Source organism: Lacerta agilis, chromosome 13, assembly GCF_009819535.1.
Source record: "Lacerta agilis isolate rLacAgi1 chromosome 13, rLacAgi1.pri, whole genome shotgun sequence".
In the NCBI taxonomy this organism is placed as follows: Eukaryota; Metazoa; Chordata; class Lepidosauria; order Squamata; family Lacertidae; genus Lacerta; species Lacerta agilis.
The window spans coordinates 36,012,016-36,031,202 of record NC_046324.1 but is presented as its reverse complement, the minus strand read 5'-3'; the positions used below and the strand labels follow the sequence as shown (position 1 = coordinate 36,031,202).

The window sequence follows — 19,187 nt, the reverse complement described above, 5'->3', positions numbered from 1 at the left end:
TGGCTTAATACTCAACTCTGCAAACTTGTGTTTTTGTGACCCAGTTTTAGTCACACACAGTAATTTGCAATATTTGCATCTACCAGAGTTTAATACTGCATTTTATGGATGCCTTTAATAATGCAGTGTTGAGTATATTAACTTCATAAAGTTTTGTTTCTGTCTCTTCTGAACATAGTTTAATGTGGGAGCTCAGAATTATTTAAGAAGGATCATTCGCCCAGGAGTAGCCAACATGGCACTCTCCAGAAGTGGTCAGGCTAGAACTCCCATCATCACTGACCATGGGTGTAGCTAGGAGTTTTGTTAAGGGGGCAGAACCGACGTGATTGGTCAGTTAGTTAAGTATTTCTATTGTTTTATTTGATCTAAGGGGAAGCAGCTGCCCCACCCCCACCCCCTGGCTATGCCCATGTCTCTGATCATTGGCCATGTTTGCATGGGGCTGGAGGTCAACACCATCTGGAGTGCTTCAAGCTGCAAAAGTCTGCATAGACTAAGCTGAGACAGATGGACAGGTTCATATAACTGTATTTAAGACAAAGGTGGAGCCATAGTATAAGGCTTGAGTTTGGAGAATGGTCCTTCTTGGAAGCTTAGAAGTTCCAGCTTGGGTACTAATCATGCACAGTGGACATAACCTCTAGTCGTTTATGAGATAGCTGTCCTATTTCAGTCCTTTTGCCTTGAGGGGGGAAGGCAGAGACAACTTTTTAACTTCTAAGCATTCAAGAGCATCAGCAAAACTTGGTAGCAAGCCATAAACAAATTTCACTCAAAGCACCCAAGTCAGACTTAGTGGGTAATCCAATCCTGAGTTCTGCCAGGATGAGCAGAGTTTGCAAAAGGCAGCTTATGTCACTCATCCCAGTTCATCTGCAGCTGGCTCTAACAGGCCAGGGTAAGTCCCCCCAAAGGAGCGCATGGTGAGGTTTGGGGAAGACTGGCCCCTATTCTAAACTCCTTGCATCTCATATAGGTGACCAGCAATCCAGTGGAACTTACACTGGCTATGCTATGCTAACATCATTCTCGTTGTCTTCAATGGGTCTTCCGGTCTGCTCAGGCTATTTCTTGTATCTGTTAAACTTCACTGTCGCTTGTGAGACTCTTGCAGAAGCTGGCCCGTAAGGAATCACCTAACTATAGACTAACACACAGCTGTTCCTTGGGAATGTAAATCTGCCATAATGTGACAATACAAACCATGGGAACCTCTTTTTACTTCCTCTTCCCCTTTCAGTCACAAACTAACCTTGATGTTTGGGTTCCCCACCCCCCCTTCCCTTGCTGGCTTTCAAAAAGCTTGGCAAATCCTGCAGGAGGATTGCATGCAGCCTATCTGTGATATGTTTTCAGATACGCAATTTACATCTGACTCTGCCCTCTTTGAAAGCAGGAGAATAATGGATAATACATGGCAAAGAGTAAACTGATGAATAACAAACAGGAGCAGGCGGGGGAGGGGTTGAGGAGGAGGGGGGGAATAAGAACAGCCACCCTCTGAGTTGAAACACTCAAGTGCACATAGAAGCCTGTTTGTGCAAATGAGGACTTCTGTGGGACTTGCAAGTGGGCTGCAGCAGGAGCCAGCGTAACAGCATGAAGGAGCAAGCAGCTTCTCCTTATATGTTGCCACTTTGGGCAGCACTTATAGCAGCCGTGGTTGGTGCCCATCGAGATCGGTGGGGTGGAAGGCAGGGAGCCCAACAGTGGGTGGCACCAGAGCCAATGACAGGTGGAACCAATTAATACTAGACCTGTCCCCATCCTTTCTCCCTGCTGAGTTCTACAAGGGGCAGCACTGAGACTATGCAGGAGGAGGAGGAAGCTGACAGGCAGGGCCACCCATGGGATGGGTTGTAGGTCAGGCAGGCAGGTAGGTAGGAGGGCTGGCTGACAGCACACTGGAGTTGGTGGGGCACTGCCGCATTGGCCCAAGTGTATTGGCAAGCCATTGGCAGTTTTATCACATGCGGGTGTGTTGGCACAGCCATGCATCACAGTTGGTACAAGCCTTTTTCACTATCACTGGGATATGAGGAGGTTGCTGCCATGGGGCAAGGGTGTGCGAAGATGAGGTCTGGCACAAGCGCCCAGCAGTCCTGGGCATCTGCTTAGGGCAAATTGGAGGAACCCTGGGTGTTTTGCAGTGGGCCTCGGGCCCCATTTCCACCATACACTTAAAGCTGCATTATACCACTTAAAACAGAGTGGTTTAACAGGGAACTCTGAAAATTGTAGCTCAGTTAGGAGAATAGGGATCACACCACCGTTAACAAATTAGAGTTCCCAGGATTCATTGGGGAAACCCAAGGCTGTTTAGAGTTGTATGATACTGCTTTAAATATATGGTTTATATGAGGCCTCAGATGTCCTGCCTCTTCCCCCACTTAAAAAATCCCCTATATTATTTTTAGTTTATATTTATTCACACTCACACTTTGCCCTGCCCGAGCCTCAGCTCCTTGGGTTAAGCTCCTGGAGATCAGACTGTTTGAAACCAGCACACACAGCTGCCTTCCAGCATTAAGCTCTGGACACCCAGAAACAGCCAACTTTCCTTTCTGCCACCCCAGGGCTAAGTAAGCTGCATCAGGGGGACAGTCTGTCTCCTACGGAAACTGGAAGGAATTTCCACACTGCTCTCAGAGGTCTGCCGATCATGAGCAAGTGACAGGGCAGAGTGGAAGGGAAAGTGTGTTAAGGCTCATTAAAGGTAACGAATTGCAACCTTGAGAGAGACAGAGAGGGAGAGGGAGGTAATCCAGAAAGAACTACAGAGTGTAGCTTCCAGTGGGGATTCTTTAAATTTGGAAAAAATGTGTAGTGAAGGAGATCTGGTTTATGTCAGGGGGGGAAGGGGCTAAATTTATTTACAATGCTTTGCTCATTTTTATTGTCAGAAAAGCAAACAGTGAGGGTGGTTTGCACAACCAAGTCGCTGGGGCCAATTAACTAATCTTGACGGTCCTTGGCCCGAAAGGAATCAAGAGCCTTGGCTTCTTCCCACCATGAAAAATTGCGCATTAAATAAGATTCATGTTAACCATGTAACTGCAGATTAATGAAATAGAGAAATATTATTAAGACCACATTTATTACACTGCAATTGTGGTGGATATTTCTGTCAGCCTCATAAATATATAATCTGCAGTTTGCAACCACCAGGGGCTCTTAATGCGGAACGGTCAAAATTTGGTCAAAATGCGATGGAGGCATGTCCTCTGTCTGGGCCATTGATGGATGAACACACAGTGACCACTGGGCTCTGGGAAGGAGAAAGGAAGAGCAAGGGATGAATGGAGGTGCAGGGTAGCTGTGGCCATCATGATTTGAGCCTGCTCTATGAAGTGGAACGAGATGGTAGGAAGACGATGGGGCAGAGTGGACAGTCAGGGGATACCATTTCTGAAAGCTAATGTGAAGGAAATAAGGATTTCAGCTGTTTTGTGCTGGGACTTTGGTTGTGACACTAGGCTTGTAATTTTTTTTCCTTTAAAGGCTCTAACATACAGGAAAGTCTAATGTGCACAAGAAGGTGAAGTGTTTAAGAAGGCAAGTTTTGCTCAGGAAGTTTTCTCAAAGGTTCATTCGAGAAACCTGGCGGTGAAGGGGAAATAGAAAAGTACTCAAGACTGTGCCCTTCTCCTGACTGGCAAAAAAGTTGGAAGAGTGTGTGTGAAAATATTGAATATGTTAAGCTAGAAACTAAGATAGGTGGTCAAAAGTTGGAAACCTGACGAATTAGAAAAAGGGCTGAAACACTTAAGAGAGCATAGTGGGGATCACAGTTGGGCACTTTAGGAGGAACGCACCAGAAGAGGACCACGAAGGGACCACAAATCTAAAGTGAGGGATGTAAACTGATAAGTATTTGCATGATTAGGGAAGCAGTCTTGAAAAGGTATAGCTAGATGGGGTTGTCTCTGTTTATTTATTTGCTCTTGTGGGTTAACTACTCAAAGGACAAAATTACTTGGTTTCTAAAACAATTTTCTCAAACACTTCCTTACCAAAGCCTTAAGTAAAAGCATATTTTGTTTTGGAAAACTTTGGTCTGGGGCCTTTTTATTTACCCCACATGTAATTGTCATACTACTCTACCCAGCTTGGGGAGTGGGTTGGGTCAGTTAAAGTTCAGGCGGTTAAGGGGCTGCTTAGAGGAGGTGGGTGGAGAAACATAAAGCTATCCCCTTGGAGGTAATGGCTTGGCTTGGCTGGTTTTCTCACCAAACGTTCCTCTTGCAGTGTAGGGTACAGCTCATGATATGCAAGAATTTCCCATAAGTAGAAAACGGGTGCATCTAGGACAGGTATTCTAGCTAGGGTGGCCACTCAGGAACCATCACTAAAAAATGCATCATATTGTACAAACATTATTCTAGCCCTTATGCTATAGCACAACAGCCCTTGTGCCGGCAGTCTGAGAACACTGAATCTGAGTCTTTATCTTGGACCTGGATGAGCCATCCCTTCAGATAGAGTACAAATTGAGGAATGTCATTTGCAAAGTTGGGTGCATGTCTGCTCTAATTCTAGCCCAGCTTGCCACGCCACTTGCTTCCTGATGCCAGGGATTAAATCTTGCACCTTTGGTATGCATAGCAGGTACATGTGCTCATTCAACTATGGTGACATTATACTAGGTCAGTCTGCCTACCTTGTCCAGTGCTGTCTACTCTGAGTGTTAGCTGCTCTTCTGGTTCACAGACAGAGATATCTTGCTTCCTTATTCTTTTAAGTTAGCAAAGTTAACCTTCTGCATGCCCAGCATATACTCTACCACTAAGCTAAGGCCCTTGCTCCCCTCCTCTCCTTTGGCCACACGAGAAGATGAGGCCAAAGAGAGCAGGACGGGCTTCATCTCTCCCTACTACTGGGATCCTTGCTATGCCCACAAACATGTTCAGGATCCCCCCAGAGAATGAATAAAATGGCTAGCAGATCCACAGGGTACCATTACTTTTGGCATCAGTTTTGGGTGGATGAAAGGAGGGAGAGAAGTAGCGAAGCGTGATGAGTGTTCCACCAGCGAGTCTTGGACAAGGGCCTGCTTAAAAGATGGGGGGAAAGTATCATGGTTTCCATCAGTGCAACAGTCAAACATGACTCCAATGCCAAACAAAAACACACATATGCGCACATCCCCCCCAAAAGAGATGTTATCGTTTCCCTAATTTTCACCAGATGGGATCCTGCCAGTGCGCCATGTCCCAGTGCAACAGGCCCTCTCCAACTCAGCAAGAAGCAAGCACACAGCACCTAATGTGGAACAGATGCAATGGGCCTTATCAGATCCTAGCCGGGATTGGAAACGGACGTGTTTCTGATGAGGGTATTTGAGGGGCTCAGCTGTGATAACACATGGCAGCGGGTGGCGGAGTCCTCAGATGATGTTGAGCCTTCCCTCAGTCACAACATGCTTTGATGCTGGGAAGCTGCGCGTAACACTTCTCGGAGCGAGCTGGGCTGCTCTCTTCCTCATGCAGCAGCGTTAACAGGGTCACAAAAAGCAAACCAAAAATCCCACCCTTCAGAGGTCCCAGCAGTCAGTCTGCATGATAACACCAACAAGGATGACAAGGTAGCCACCAGCCAATTCTAGGTGGTGCCACAGCCAGTGATGGGCAGAAGGACCAAAAGTGTTTGGAGATGTCCCTTTCCATCCTTCTGTCACTTCTCTCCCCCCCCCCCCCCGTTCTACCCCTTTTCTCCCTCCTTCTCAGTCTTTCTCCCTGCCCTATGGACTGCTGAGGGAGGTCCTTTCTCTCTCCCCGTCTCCCACTTCTTTAAATATTAATGATTTCCCGAAGTTTACATTTCAGGTTGGTTTTATTGCTGGTGGTTTACCAAGTTTATCGCCAACTGTTTGCCCCTTCCTGTTTAGTGCTGATCTTATCTGCTATATCTGATAGTTTTAATTTTAAGACACACACACACACACACACACACACACACACTTTAAACAAATATCAGCAATCTGAACATTGAACTATAACAAATATAAACAGCGGGTAGAAACATGAGAAATATACACCACGTGACTAGGCTGCAATAGATCTAGATCTAAATCATAACAATGGCTTAAGGACCGGCAATTTGATACAAGACTTTCCCTCTGCCCCCTCTTATGCTTCAATCCTTATTGAACTCAGGTGGACTTCTGAGTAGACCTGTATAGGGACCGCAGTGTTAACCAGTGTTAGAAACTGATATATGAAAGCTAGGAGCTAAATGGCCCCTTAAACCTAGGTTATGGGCACAACAATGGAATGTCTAGGCACACTTTTTATAACAAGAATACAAAACTGAAAATGAATGAACAGCAGTTAAAATATTATGTTCATTTCTCACATCTAGTCCTTCCCCTGCCCACCCCTCTAATATTCTTCAGAGGGTCTCTCCTCCAGTCTTCACAGAGTAGCTGGAAGTGGGGAAGCAGAAAAAGGTCCTCCTTTCCTTCCACTCTGCAGTTTCAATCTGAAATTTTAGGCGCAGTACTGCGCCCAGTGCTCAGAAACTGCTTGCGCTAATGAAATCCCCTGCTGCAAAATGCGCCTAGAACAATGGGAGTTTCGGACATTGCTGTTAACTGCAATAATTATTTGCAATACTTCTGCAATTTCCCATCCTTCCCCATCCATAGATGGAACCTTAAAATATGTGTTTGGGAGGAGCAGGGAGATGCGATCACATTTTAGTGGTTATTTTATCTTGTGAGTCACCTTGCTGAGTGGTGGTTTTAAGCAGCTGAGTTAGACTGTTGGTTTAGTTTTATCATTCTGGGAAATGGGGCACGGCCCCACCAACCCCAGTGTGCCACCATTTGCCTTCCTTCCGATTTACAACCAGTCCAGAGGGTGGGTAGAGCTGCCTGCCAGCTTCCTCTTCCCTGGTCTTATTGTTGCCCTTATGGAATTAAGCAGGGAAGAGGGTGAGGACAAAACAAGAGTTAGCTGGCTCTGGCTCTCATTGCCTCTAGCGCCACCTACTGTTGGTCTCCCTGTCTCCCACCCTACTGCTCTCACTGTGCACCAGCCTCCACTGGGCCAGGTGAACAGGCAGGCCAGAGTGCCAGAACAGGTGTTGGCATTGGTGGGCTCTGCCGAAGTGTTTGGGACACAGCAGCTCCCCAAGGGTTCCAGGTTCTGACACCAGCCCTGGGTATGAACTATAATGCTGTCAAGAGTCAACCAGCCCCCTGAAAGCCAACTGTATTCAAAGAACTGATGTGGGTTCTCTGGAGGGAAAAAAACGAATCAGGAATTTTCCTGGTGCCTTAAAGCTAGCATGTTAATTTTATATGCTATATAAATATCTCAAATATTTTTTCCAATCGTCAAAAGTAGTTGAACTATTTCATTTGGAATTAAAAATTCAATTAAATATAATTAATGTGGTGTAAAATCTTATGTTTCAAAGCTTTACTTGGGAATTATTTTTATTGGAATACTTGTAAATAACTTTTAAGACATGACAATCTAATAGCATGTACTATTTTCAAGGGAGAAGGAAGGAAGTTTCAAGGGAGAAGGGGCAATGAAAACACACACATACACCGAAATCTCACACATACTTTCTACGGATAGTAGCCTGAAAATAATTAATTACATCTTTGAAACTGCTCAATTTGTCTGATAGTACACTATGATCCATTTATTATGTTACCAATTTGTTTTTGTGAACAAATATATTTTTAGATGTTGAAAAATTTCCATGGAAAAAGCGGGTAGTGGAAAATTCTCTGGAATATTATTTTGTTGCAGGAAATTTTGCAACCCACATCCCTGTACAAAGGCATTTCAAAAAGACAGCAACTTCTGACACTCAAAAGTTTGGCACGTGGATGCTTAGGCAGGAATTCAAGCAAGCTGGTAAAGTATCATCAAAAGGACAGATGTTGAAGCATTGCTCTGATGGTGTGGGGTGTGTGTGTGTGTCAAGCTTTCTCAAGTGCTCAAATCTAACCCTCACAATGAAAGGTTGAAGGGTGTTTGCTACAAACACTGCCAATTTAATCACACAGCAAATTATGGGATGTGCTAAGAAGTGGCTTCCCAGACTGGACAAAGCTGCTACACTAGTGTAAGGTCCGTGGGGTGGTTGCTCATGCGTAACCAGGGAAGACTCCGACCTGTCTTTTAACAGGTTTATTGTGCATACTATTTACAGTGCAGAGCTACAAGTACATGTCTGTATCACTCGCAGAATCCGGGAGTGGCCCCTTCCGGCTGGGACCCCAACATAAGAATTTTGGAATCCCAAATCTCCGCCCCCCCCTTCTCTATGTTTCATCCCTCTACGCATTTGGGGTGCCGGAACTGGCGTGTCTCCCTCCCTGCCCGCTGAGTGAGGGGAGTGCAGGGTCTCTCCAGCATCCCCAGAGCCTCTGCTCCGAAGGCACGGAACTGCCTGCCCCTCCCTGCTGGAGACGTTGCTGTTTCCCCTGCTAGAGGAAGAAGTGCTGCTGGTCAGGTGGGGTCAAGGATCTCTGTAACATCCCGAGAGCCCTTCCACCACCCTGTCTTGCGCCGGGGAGAGTGAGGACAGTTCCCTGACAACTAGCTTTGTGGCAAGTGGGTCACTGTTGCTTAGTGGGATGGGAAGGTCTGGCTCTGCCAGTGCATTTGCACCGTACTGACTTGCTTGTTCTCACCCTTCTCCCTCCCAGTAAGGAATGCCAACTCACCTGCTGGAAAGCCGGTGTAGTGGATCTACTGGATTTGCTACAATGCATGTGGTGACGGATGCTGAATTGGGTTCTTTTAAAGAAGAATTAGACAAATTTGTGGAGGAAAAGGCTATCATGACCATGCACTACCATAACAGGCGGTGTGTCTCTGAAGGTCAATAGAATGGAAATCAAGCAAGCAAATACAATCAGTATGTGTTGCTTTTGTTTTCAGTCCACAATCAATATATAACTGATTATGTCCCCACCACATTTGCATTGTGTTTCCTTTGCAGTGAAATGAATGGGGTGGAATAAGTAATGGCAACACAGAATCACAGAATTATAGAGTTGGAAGGGACGCCAAGGGTTATCTAGTGTAACCCCCTATAATATATAATTAATTACATAAGCTACTTAATTTTGCCATACAGGAACAGAGGGACAAAGATTGTCAGTTTTGGCAGAAGATGAACTGCAGCAGAATGGAAACAGGGCTGCATGCAGCAAACAGTGAGTGTAACTGAAAACGATGCCATCTTACATCTCTAGTGGAGACCCAACCTAGGTTAGAGCTCTCCATGCATGTGGATCATAGGAACACAGGTCTAGACTGGGTAAACAGCTCTGCCTCTGGACATGCCCCATAACAGCAATACCTTGGATGAAGCCATTCAGTTGCCAGCACAGACCTTAAATCATCACGTTTCATTTGCCAAAGAGCCTGCCCTTGCCCCTCGAAGGGAGGATATTTTTACTTCTAAGAGCTTAGCTGCTGCTGCTTCCCTGGCTTTCATTGGGTACTGTGCACTTTTTATGGCTTTGCTTAAATTATGGGGATTAATATTGAGACGTGCCTTAGTTGGCTTTTCAGTTACAACCGTTCAATTAACCCACCCTGAGCATTTCTCCTGTGTTTTCCATATGCCCTGCTTTTCCATATTATCAAGTTCACTTCATACTTTATCCGCTGGCAGAGGGATCATTAGAGGCATTAGCCTGTCAACTTTAATATGGCCTTTGCCTCCCAGAAATCCTTGGGATGCTGTACAAGTGCTGAATGGGATGCTGCCTGCGCTTTGGGTGTGTGATTATAGAAAGCTTGTAGAAAAGAACATTTTGGAACTATCTTCAGAGTAGATTGAGCTCCTGGCTCTAGCACAGAAAATGCATTAGAGCTACCATTTGAGAAAGACATTAATGGCATTAAGAACAAATCAAAACACAAGCCCTGGTGCCTTCTTGCCCATACAAATCCAGTTGCCCCCCTTTATTTGCACAACTATTTACATTTATGTAAATTGGAAAGAGCCTTTGGTTCCTTTAATAGTTGCTCAACATCAAGAAATTTCAGCTAGTATGGCTTCTCTGATCTTCGCCTAACAAACTGAACCTGCAAGGATCGGACAAGGATTAAAATATACTCAGTATCCTGGGAGCCATTTGGTTGATGAGCAGTTTATGCAAATGTATAAAACAGGCAACCATTTTTCTCCCCCTTTACTCCTACAAAACACCATCTGAGGTGAAGCAGGGGATCACTACGACCCCATCTGCAGCAGTAGCATGGACCATAAGAAGACAATGGAAGCGGTCCTCAAAGCACTTTACATAGACCTGGCAAGCATCCTAGTTAGATAACTTGCACCTAAATATTAGTAAGACAAAGGAGATGGTGTTGGACTTCCAGAGGAAGAGAGGGGAACTTGCCCCGTTGTATATTGGGGGTGGGGTGGGGTCGGCTGTGTGAAGAGAGTCTCCTCCTTTAAATTCCTGGGAGTTTACCTTAGTGAGGACCTCACTTGGAAAATCAACATAACTCAGGTGGTCAGAAAGGCCCAACTCCATTTCCTCAGGGTCTTGCGAAAGAATAATGTTAAACAACAATTGATGAACTCCTTTTACTGGTCCACAACAGAAAGTGTCCTTCCATAGTGTGGTATGCTGGCCTGACAACCACGGACAGAAAGTTTCTACAGAGGGTGATGAATACAGCACATGATATCATGAGCTGTCCCTTGAGTCCGCTAGATGACATCGCAAGGGATCGTTGCCTTAGGAGAGTGAGAAAAAAACTCAGGGATGACTCACACCCCAGCCATCGCCTCTTTAATCTTCTACCCTTGGGCAGGAGATATAGAAGTATGTATCAGCTGTACCAACAGGCTAAAAAACATTGCTTCTATCCGTGGGCTGTTAGGCTGTTAAATGGAAAATAACATAGCAAAATTGACTTATGAGGTGGTGTGTTGTTCGATGAGAGATTGAGTGTTTGGGGGAGGAGGGAGGCTCGTTTAATTTCATTGTACATAGTTGTACAATGACAATAAAGGTATTATTATTATTATTATTATTATTATTATTATTATTATTATTATTTACCAAGTCAGGGTGGGGATGGGGATGTCCATTTTCTCCAGGTTTAGGGCAGTATATAAATTGAATAAATAATAATAATAATAATTCTCTGGCAGCAATATTGCCCCTTTGCTATCAGACTTGAATCTTTCTTGTTTGGCCAAGAGTGAAAGACCCGTTTATGAGATCCACTTTTGATTTAGCCCCATTTGTCACCACTAGTGTTTATTAGATTTTGATTTCAAGTTTCCATCAAGGTAGCTTCACACGTGCTTTTCCACCTCCCCTTTTTACCCTCACAACAACTCAAGCTCATTGGGTTGGGCTGCCAGACAGTGACTGGTTCAAGGTCGCCCAATGAGCTTCATAACTGAGTGGGAATTTGAACCCTGGTCTCCTGGGTCTTGGTCCAACACTCTAACCACTACACCACACTGGCTCCTGACCATTCTGCCTCCAAGGGAATAACTTGATCTTTAAGGTTACTCTCTCAGATTGGTCACTAGAATACAGTCAAGCAGATCCCATTTTACAGTTTACAGTCAAAAGACAGTTAGGGATTAACAGCATGACAAAGAAACTAGGATGTGTGTTATCGCACAATCACACTTGTATGAATTTTTGAATGCTAGTGTGGTTGGTAGAGAGGTTTAATCTCCAAATAATGCATGCTGATGGCGCGGAACTTTGCCACATTGATGATGATTTCATTGGTGGAGTCTGACAAAAGGAAGGAAGTGTAAAAATTATCTAGTGCGCCTGGGAATTTGATTAAAATAGGTGTGACGAATAAGGAACAAATGTCCTTATACTATAAGCAGTATGGTAAAATATGTTCAACACTTTCAATGCTATATCGACAGAAGAAGACCTGTTGGTTGTATGGAATTCCTTTCAGTAAAGCCGGTGGTCTAATAGGATATGGGTCTCAAATCCCAAAAGGTTGCTCATCCTTGCTCTTGAGGGATCCCCATTGAGGCTCCTCTGAACCTCCCAATCTTTCTTGCGGGGACAATGCAGCCTTCTGGGCAGCAAGACTGACAGCACCACCTATGTGCTGTGTTTACAGATTCTAATCACTTCTTCACCTTCAGGTCTCTATTGAGGCTTCCACAAAATAGCGAGCAGCACCGTTGCCAGCACCCAGGGGCTCATGAAGAGCAATGCTGGAGATCCACAGAGAAAAGAGCTAAACAGGGCAGGGGGCACCAACATCTTTCTCTGGTTCTGTAGGCAGGTGACGAGCGGTCACCCAGGGCTACAGGATTGGCTTATCCTGGTAGAGAAACAGTGGCAACCGAAACACCACTCTCCCGCCTTGGTTTGTGGTTTGGCCATCCATCACAGTCGTATCACCTCTTAATTGAGATGCTTCGTAACTTCCTAATGCTCTGCATTTACATTCTGGGAAGATCTCAAAGGAAGGACTTGCCTCGACAGACGCCTGGCTGCTGCTTCAGCGATAGAGATTAGAGAGTTCGAAACCAGAATATATTTTCATCTGAGGAAGGGAGGGTGGGGGGAGCGTCTCTTGGTGCTCTCCTTGCAAAGGAAAGAAGACTGAACGGCTGCCAGAGTCGGGCTGGGGGAGTGAGTGGGTGGGTGGGAATGTGCCCAGTCTCCTTCCCTTTGACTATATTCCTGCACAGACAGCCCTGAAGTCTCCCTGACTGGATTCCTTGACACCGCCACCCCTCCCCACAAACAGCAGCTTGCGTGTGCGTGTGTGGCATAGGATAAAGAGGATCTCTCTTAGGAAGACTCCTAAATCCCGAGCAAAGAACATAAGCTAAGAGACAAGAGCTTCTGTTTCCACTGCGCCTGGCTACAGTGGTGCCAAAAAGATGGGGGGTGGGAAGGTAAATAACTGATTCAGAAAACTGCTGGGACCAGAATGTATCTGACTAACCCACATCCAGGAAGAACGCAATAAGAGCTCTGCTGGGTAAAGCCAATGAGATACCCAGCCCAGCATCTTATATCTAGTCACTTGTAGCCATTGGTAGCATTGTCCTCAAGGAATTTGTCTAATCGTCTTTCCCCTGCCCCTATTTTTATTGTTTTATTGTGCTACAAATCACCAAAAAAGTGAAGCAAACCAAATCACCCCACCCGCTTTCCAGTAGATGAGATTACAGATTATTGTGAAGTCAGCACTACCAGAACAACACAATTCCAGTCACTTACTCAAATGAATGAACACATTGCAGCTTAAAAGTACACTAGCCATAAAGGAGTAAAGGAGGTTCTGCTGCATCCCCCTTTAGCCGTACGCATAATAAAGGTATACCAATCCACTGCAAATGTGCCCTTTCGTTTCAAACTTTTCAGAAACTTAAGTCAATTTGTTAGTCAATTTTTTTCTACCAAAGCTAATTGCCATACTTTCTTCACTCCCTGCTTTGGAAGTCAATTCCATGGTTTAACTTCGTGCTGCATGAGGCAATCGTAGATGGCCTAAGCCAGGTAGGGGACCTGGGGCCTTCTATATGTTGTTGGACTCCAACTCCCATTATCACCGACCATTGGCTGTTCGTTGGGTGGGGCTGATGGGTGCTTGGAGTCCAGCAACATCTGGAGGGCCACAGGCTTTAAACGGGACTTTAAGCAATATCTCTACATGTTGTTGACTTGCTCCATAATTAAAATACTGGAGCACAATCGTCTCCATGCATTTTGAAGCCCAGGAAAAAACAATCATGTAAGGCCGTATATGAGAACTTCTCTAGCCTCCTGGTAAAAAGAACAGTTAAAAAGAAGACATGGGGCTGTCTCCACCTCCACCAGCATCTATCATTTGCTGCGATGCTGTTATATCCGCCTTCTAAAAGCTTAGAAGGCAAAATGTTAAACCGTGCCAAGGGAAAAGACTGCCTATATTTGAGAACAGATAGCCAATATAGATAAGACATCCCATTGCTGGAGTCGAAATGTGGCAGACTCAATAACCGGGGGGGATGCTTGATAATAACTTTGGCCTGCTCCCAAATTATCAATAGCAGATAAGAAAGAGATAGCTTGTTTGAACTAATTCCTTGCAGATTGCCCGGTTGTCTCTCCAGAACCTCAGGCAGACTTGGAACCACCAAGGCAGACACCCAGGAAGCCTGGGAGCCGCAGTACTAGGGTCTTGATCTGCCAGAAGGCAGAGGACCATTCTCTGTTTGAAGGGCTGTCTGGGTCAAATCTGGTTTAAAGATAAAGAATCCTAAGAAGTGAGAGCTGCAGGTACCTTGAAGCTGCCCATCCATCATGAGTACCTGGACAGCTGACTGAGCAGGCAGACACAGGTGCCTGGTCACAGTCATGTTCTCCAATATGGTAGAATGCATTGCATTTCTGTTCAATCATAGCAATGATTTCTACACATATAAATAAGCACATGTACATTTTATGCAAATCTACACTCGCCTTTGTCCTGTTTTTTTTGGGGGGGGAGGCAGGGTTAACATGTCAGTGGCCATCCTAACCAGGTACCACTACTCTGACTTCTGTGTCTCTCAAGTTGACACTTTGCTGCCTGCAACCCAATTCCATTCCCTTCCCGCTTCCAGGGATCAGGCTGAAATTAGAAGTACCTAATCTGCACTTCCTGAAACAACACACAAACTGGGATGCAGCTATCTTTTAAAAAATGGACACTTTTCTGAACTTTGAGTAGAAAAATGTGCATATTAGATGAAGGTTTATAGAAGAATGTGTACAATAGAGGAATGCAAATATTAGTGCAAGCAACAGACAAAAATGCATTACATTAGGGGAAGTTCATTGAAAAATATTTGGCAAAATTGCATTAAGCAATGAGGGCAAACATACACTAAAATAGTTAGGAGTTTTCACTAGTACACACAAAAAATTCAAACAGATGCAGAAATGGAGTGAACTGGGAAAATGAGAATTTGAGTGAAACCAAAATTGACTGATTTATCCATCCATATCCACTATTTACCTGCGGGTAAACCAAGTACGTAAAAGCAGCAGTGGTTGGCATCCATTAAGACTGGTGGGGTGAAAGGCAGGGAGCCCAACAGTAGGTGGAGCCAGAGACAAAGGCAGGCAAAGACAACTAGTTCTACTTTTCTCCACATTGTGAAGTTGTACAAGGGCAACACTGAGACGGAGAAGGAAGCTGATAGAGATAGGCAGTGCCACCCACTAGACTTGTTGCAAGGAGGCAGGCAGGTGGGGACTAAGAGCATAAGAAAAGCCTGTTGGATCAGGCCAATGGCCCACCTAGTCCAGAATCCTGTTCTTGCAGTGGCCAACCAGGTACCTGTGGGAAACCTGCAAGCACACCCAAGATCACTCCTCCGTCCTGTGGCTCCCAGAAGCATTACTGCTTCCAACCATGAAGGCAGAGCATAGCCATCATGGTAGCCTTATGATCCATGAATTTGTCCAATCCTCTTTTAAAGCCATCCAAGTTGGTGGCCCTCACTGTTTCCTTTGGGTGTGAGTTCCATAGTATAACTGGGTGCTGCACTGCCCCATTTGCTCTAATAGGACCAGCCTCCAGTACACAAAAGCAGCGGATGGGAGGGGTTGGTGAATGAAGTGGGAAGCTACTACTACTACTACTACTACTTTATTTATACCCCACCCATCTGGCTGGGTTTCCCCAGGCACTGTGGGAGGCTTACAGCATATCTAAAAACGTAATAAAAACATCAAACATTAAAAACCTCCCAATACAGGACTGCCTTCAGATGTCTTCTAAAAGTTGTGTAGTTCTTTATCTCCTTGACATCTGAAGGGATGGCGTTCCACAGGGAGGGTGCCATGACTGAAAATGCCTTCTGCCTGGTTCCCTGTAACTTTACTTCTTGCAGTGAGGGAACCAGCAGAAGACCCTTGGAGGAGGAGCTCAGTGTCCAGCTTGAGCGATGGGGGTGGAGATGCTCCTTCAGGTATACAGGACCGAGGTCATTTAGGGTTTTAAAGGTCAGCACCAACACTTTGAATTGTGCTCGGAAACATACTAGGAGCCAAGGTCATTTCGGACCAGTGTTATATGGTCCCATCAGCCACTCCCAGTCACCAGTCTAGCTGCCACATTCTGGATTAATTGTAGTTTCCGGGTCATCTTCAAAGGTAGCCCCACGTAGAGCACATTGCAGTAGTCCAAGCGGGAGACAACTAGAACATGCACCACTCTGGCATGTTCTCCGTAACAGGTGGAGCTGGTAGACAGCTGCCCTGGACACGGAATTGACCTGCGCCTCCATGGACAGCTGTGAGTCCAAAATGACTCTCGGTCTGCGCACCTGGTCCTTCAGGGGCACGGTGACCCCATTCAGGACCAGGGACTCCCTCACAACAACCCACCCGCTGTCCCCCAAAGACAGTACTTTTGTCTTGTCAGGATTCAGTCTCAGTTAGCCACCGTCCATCTGCCAACCACTCACACTGCCTTCACTGGTTCCGATTTGAAGGAAAGGTAGAGCTGGGTATCATCCCCATACTGCTGAACACTTAGCCCAAACCCCCTGGTGATCTCTCCCAGTGGCTTCATGTAGATGGTAAAAAGCACTGGGGAGAGGACTGAGCCTCTGAAAGGTGTGTGTGAGAGAGGGGGGTGGGGAGAGAGAAAGTGCAAGCAGAGGAAGGGAAAGAGGGAAGGGGAAATTTCACAGCCGCCGTGGTTCCAGGCTTCCAGCAACTCCCTTCCCAGCCCCACAGAGGAAATGACTCAGGGTTTTTTCGAGAAACCGCAAGCTGACAAGTTCACCGCCTGCCCTGCCACTTTTGTGCTGGGTTGCAAGATTCAGGGCACATGTCTCCCTCCCAGCTGCTCTCCAGGAAACACGGCGGGTTGAAGGAAGGGGGATCAGCACAGCAGGCTGGGCTTCGCAATGGTTGGTCCGGGTGCCTGCGGATAGTAGGAAGATGCCCGGCGTAACTGCCCAGCTGAGATTAGACCTCAATGATGAAGAAAGTGGGAATGAAAAACTAGGTTGAAAGCACAATGGCTATGGCAGCATTGCCCAAGCAGTCAGGGAAAATGGAGGAGTCAGGGGAGGGGGCGAAAAATCCTCTTTGCAAGTAGATAGCTATGCATCTCCCTCTTTCTCTCCTAAGTAGGGTGGGTTCAAAGGGGTGGGTGGGTGAGAGGAAGTAGGAATGAGCAATTCTGTGAGTTCCACTTTCTCTGTTTCTCATTCTCCCAATCTTAAATTCAATTCCTCACATCAGTTTGTGCGTTTCGGGTTTTTTTGTTTTTTGTTTAGTCCTCATGAAAATTCATCAGCATTTCCATGCAAATCTCTCTAAACATACAGATTTTGTACTCAATTTTGCCCAATATACTCATATTTGCAGAGTACCTTCCCCATACAGTGCATTTTTGTATGTTATGTTCATGAATATATGCATTTTTATGCACCTAGCATATGGGTTTTTTGTACACATTACTTGGCTGGAGAGCTGCATTGCAAAATTTGAAGAAGGGCGACTCTCAAAGGGTGTCTTTGTTTCGGTTTGCAAATTGTTTGGAGAATGCAAATTAGGAGGGTTCACTTTCAGGGGCGGAGGAAGCCTCTTGGCCACCCAGGGCAGCAAACGCTGTGCGGAGGCACCCCCCTGGGGGGCGGGGGTGTCCTGACGTGTGTGTCCTGACGCCACGACACATGTCAGGACGGACTGCACATGCGCGGAAATGCATGCGCAGTCCATTCGCACCGGCGCTGCTGCTCCCGCGGCGACGGAGCGAGCCGCCGAGTGAGCGGCAGCTTGTGGGGCTGCCCTGTCCATGCTGCTTTATAGACGGCCAGGGCAGCCCCACGAGCCACCGCTTACTGGGGCTGCTGCTCCCGCGGTGACCAAGGGAGCCACCGGGTGAGCAGTGGCTTGTGGGGCTGCCCTAGGCGTCCGTAAAGCAGCACGGACAGGGTGCTGGGCGGTGGGGCTCGGCTTGGGGAGTGGCGGGAGGGACCGCCGAGTGCCACTCCCCTCCCCTGGAACCCGGGGTGTCCAGCCCCATCGCCCCTCCCTTGCTACGCCACTGTTCACTTTTAAATGAGAACCAAATTGAATTTCTTCTTCATCCTTGAGAGGAGGCATCATGTCCAAAGACTTCTCTTCATCTTCGCTCAGAATGGGCTTACTTCCTCCAGGTTTGTTCCGAGAAGTCTCAGCAGGGAGAGGTAAACCTGGGTTTCTTTTCTTAAGAGTTCTCTGAAATCTCAGGAAAATCTGTTTCATCCCAAATTAACTAACTAATCAATTAATGATAATTTATTAGTTTATATAGTGCTTGTTTGCCAAAATGGCTTCTCAGTAGTTTACCTAATTAAAATAACCAATAAAAAAATCCATTTGGGCAATAAAATATCCTTAATTAATTAAAAGTATGAGAATTAAAATGGTTAAGAAACACTGACAACATTGATGGGGCTTCTCATCTTTCATCAGGGAGGCCATTCCACAACATTGGCACCACCAGTGAAAAACCTGAATCCTTGTTACCATAAGTTGAAAGGCCGTGGCAAAACCAAATGGAGAAAGGACACATTTCCATGGTAGAGCATATGCCTTTGTTACAAAAGGTTCCTGCATTAGCCACCGCCTCCAGGTAGGGCTGAGAAGGACCACCTGCTTAACCCCTCCTGCAGTTGGGATCAGACACTGGATTCACCTGGTAGGCCATAGCCAAAACTCTCCCCACCTGTCCCAGGCAGGTCAAGCGCATGATGTCAGTTGAATCAACTTCAAAGGAATTATCAGGAGCTCACTCTGAGCCAGGGCTTGAACTGTAGGCGGAGTGCAAGCAGGGGTGGCATGTCCCATTTCACCTCATTCTGCCCTGCCCGTACGGCCTGCGCCATCTCCGCCAGCATCAGCACTGATTTTCTGGGTGAGATTGCCCCGATTTCTAGTGATAGCTCACCAAAATTGTGCAAGGTCTCTCCTGCGATTTCAGGGAGATCTTGCTAGAAATTGGCACAAATCGGCACCAGCTTCTCTGCTAGCAATAGAGGTGATGGGGGCAGGTGGGGTGCCAATGGGGGTGCCACATCAAAAAAGTTTGCAGACTGATGCAGAAATGCAGAGAACCAAGACTAGAAAAAGGAGAATCTGGAATCAGCAGATTTGACCATCTGTACTCAAGCAGCTCATGTGTTGGACTGCCATATTCCACCCTTCCCTGTGGCAATTT

General features: G+C 46.1%; 1 protein-coding gene across 2 annotated transcripts in view; it reads right to left on the bottom strand.

The window, feature by feature from the left end:
• NTN3 (netrin 3) overlaps window positions 1–19,187 on the bottom strand; it is a 109,072-nt gene that overhangs the window by 31,234 nt on the left and 58,651 nt on the right. The window lies entirely within an intron of this gene.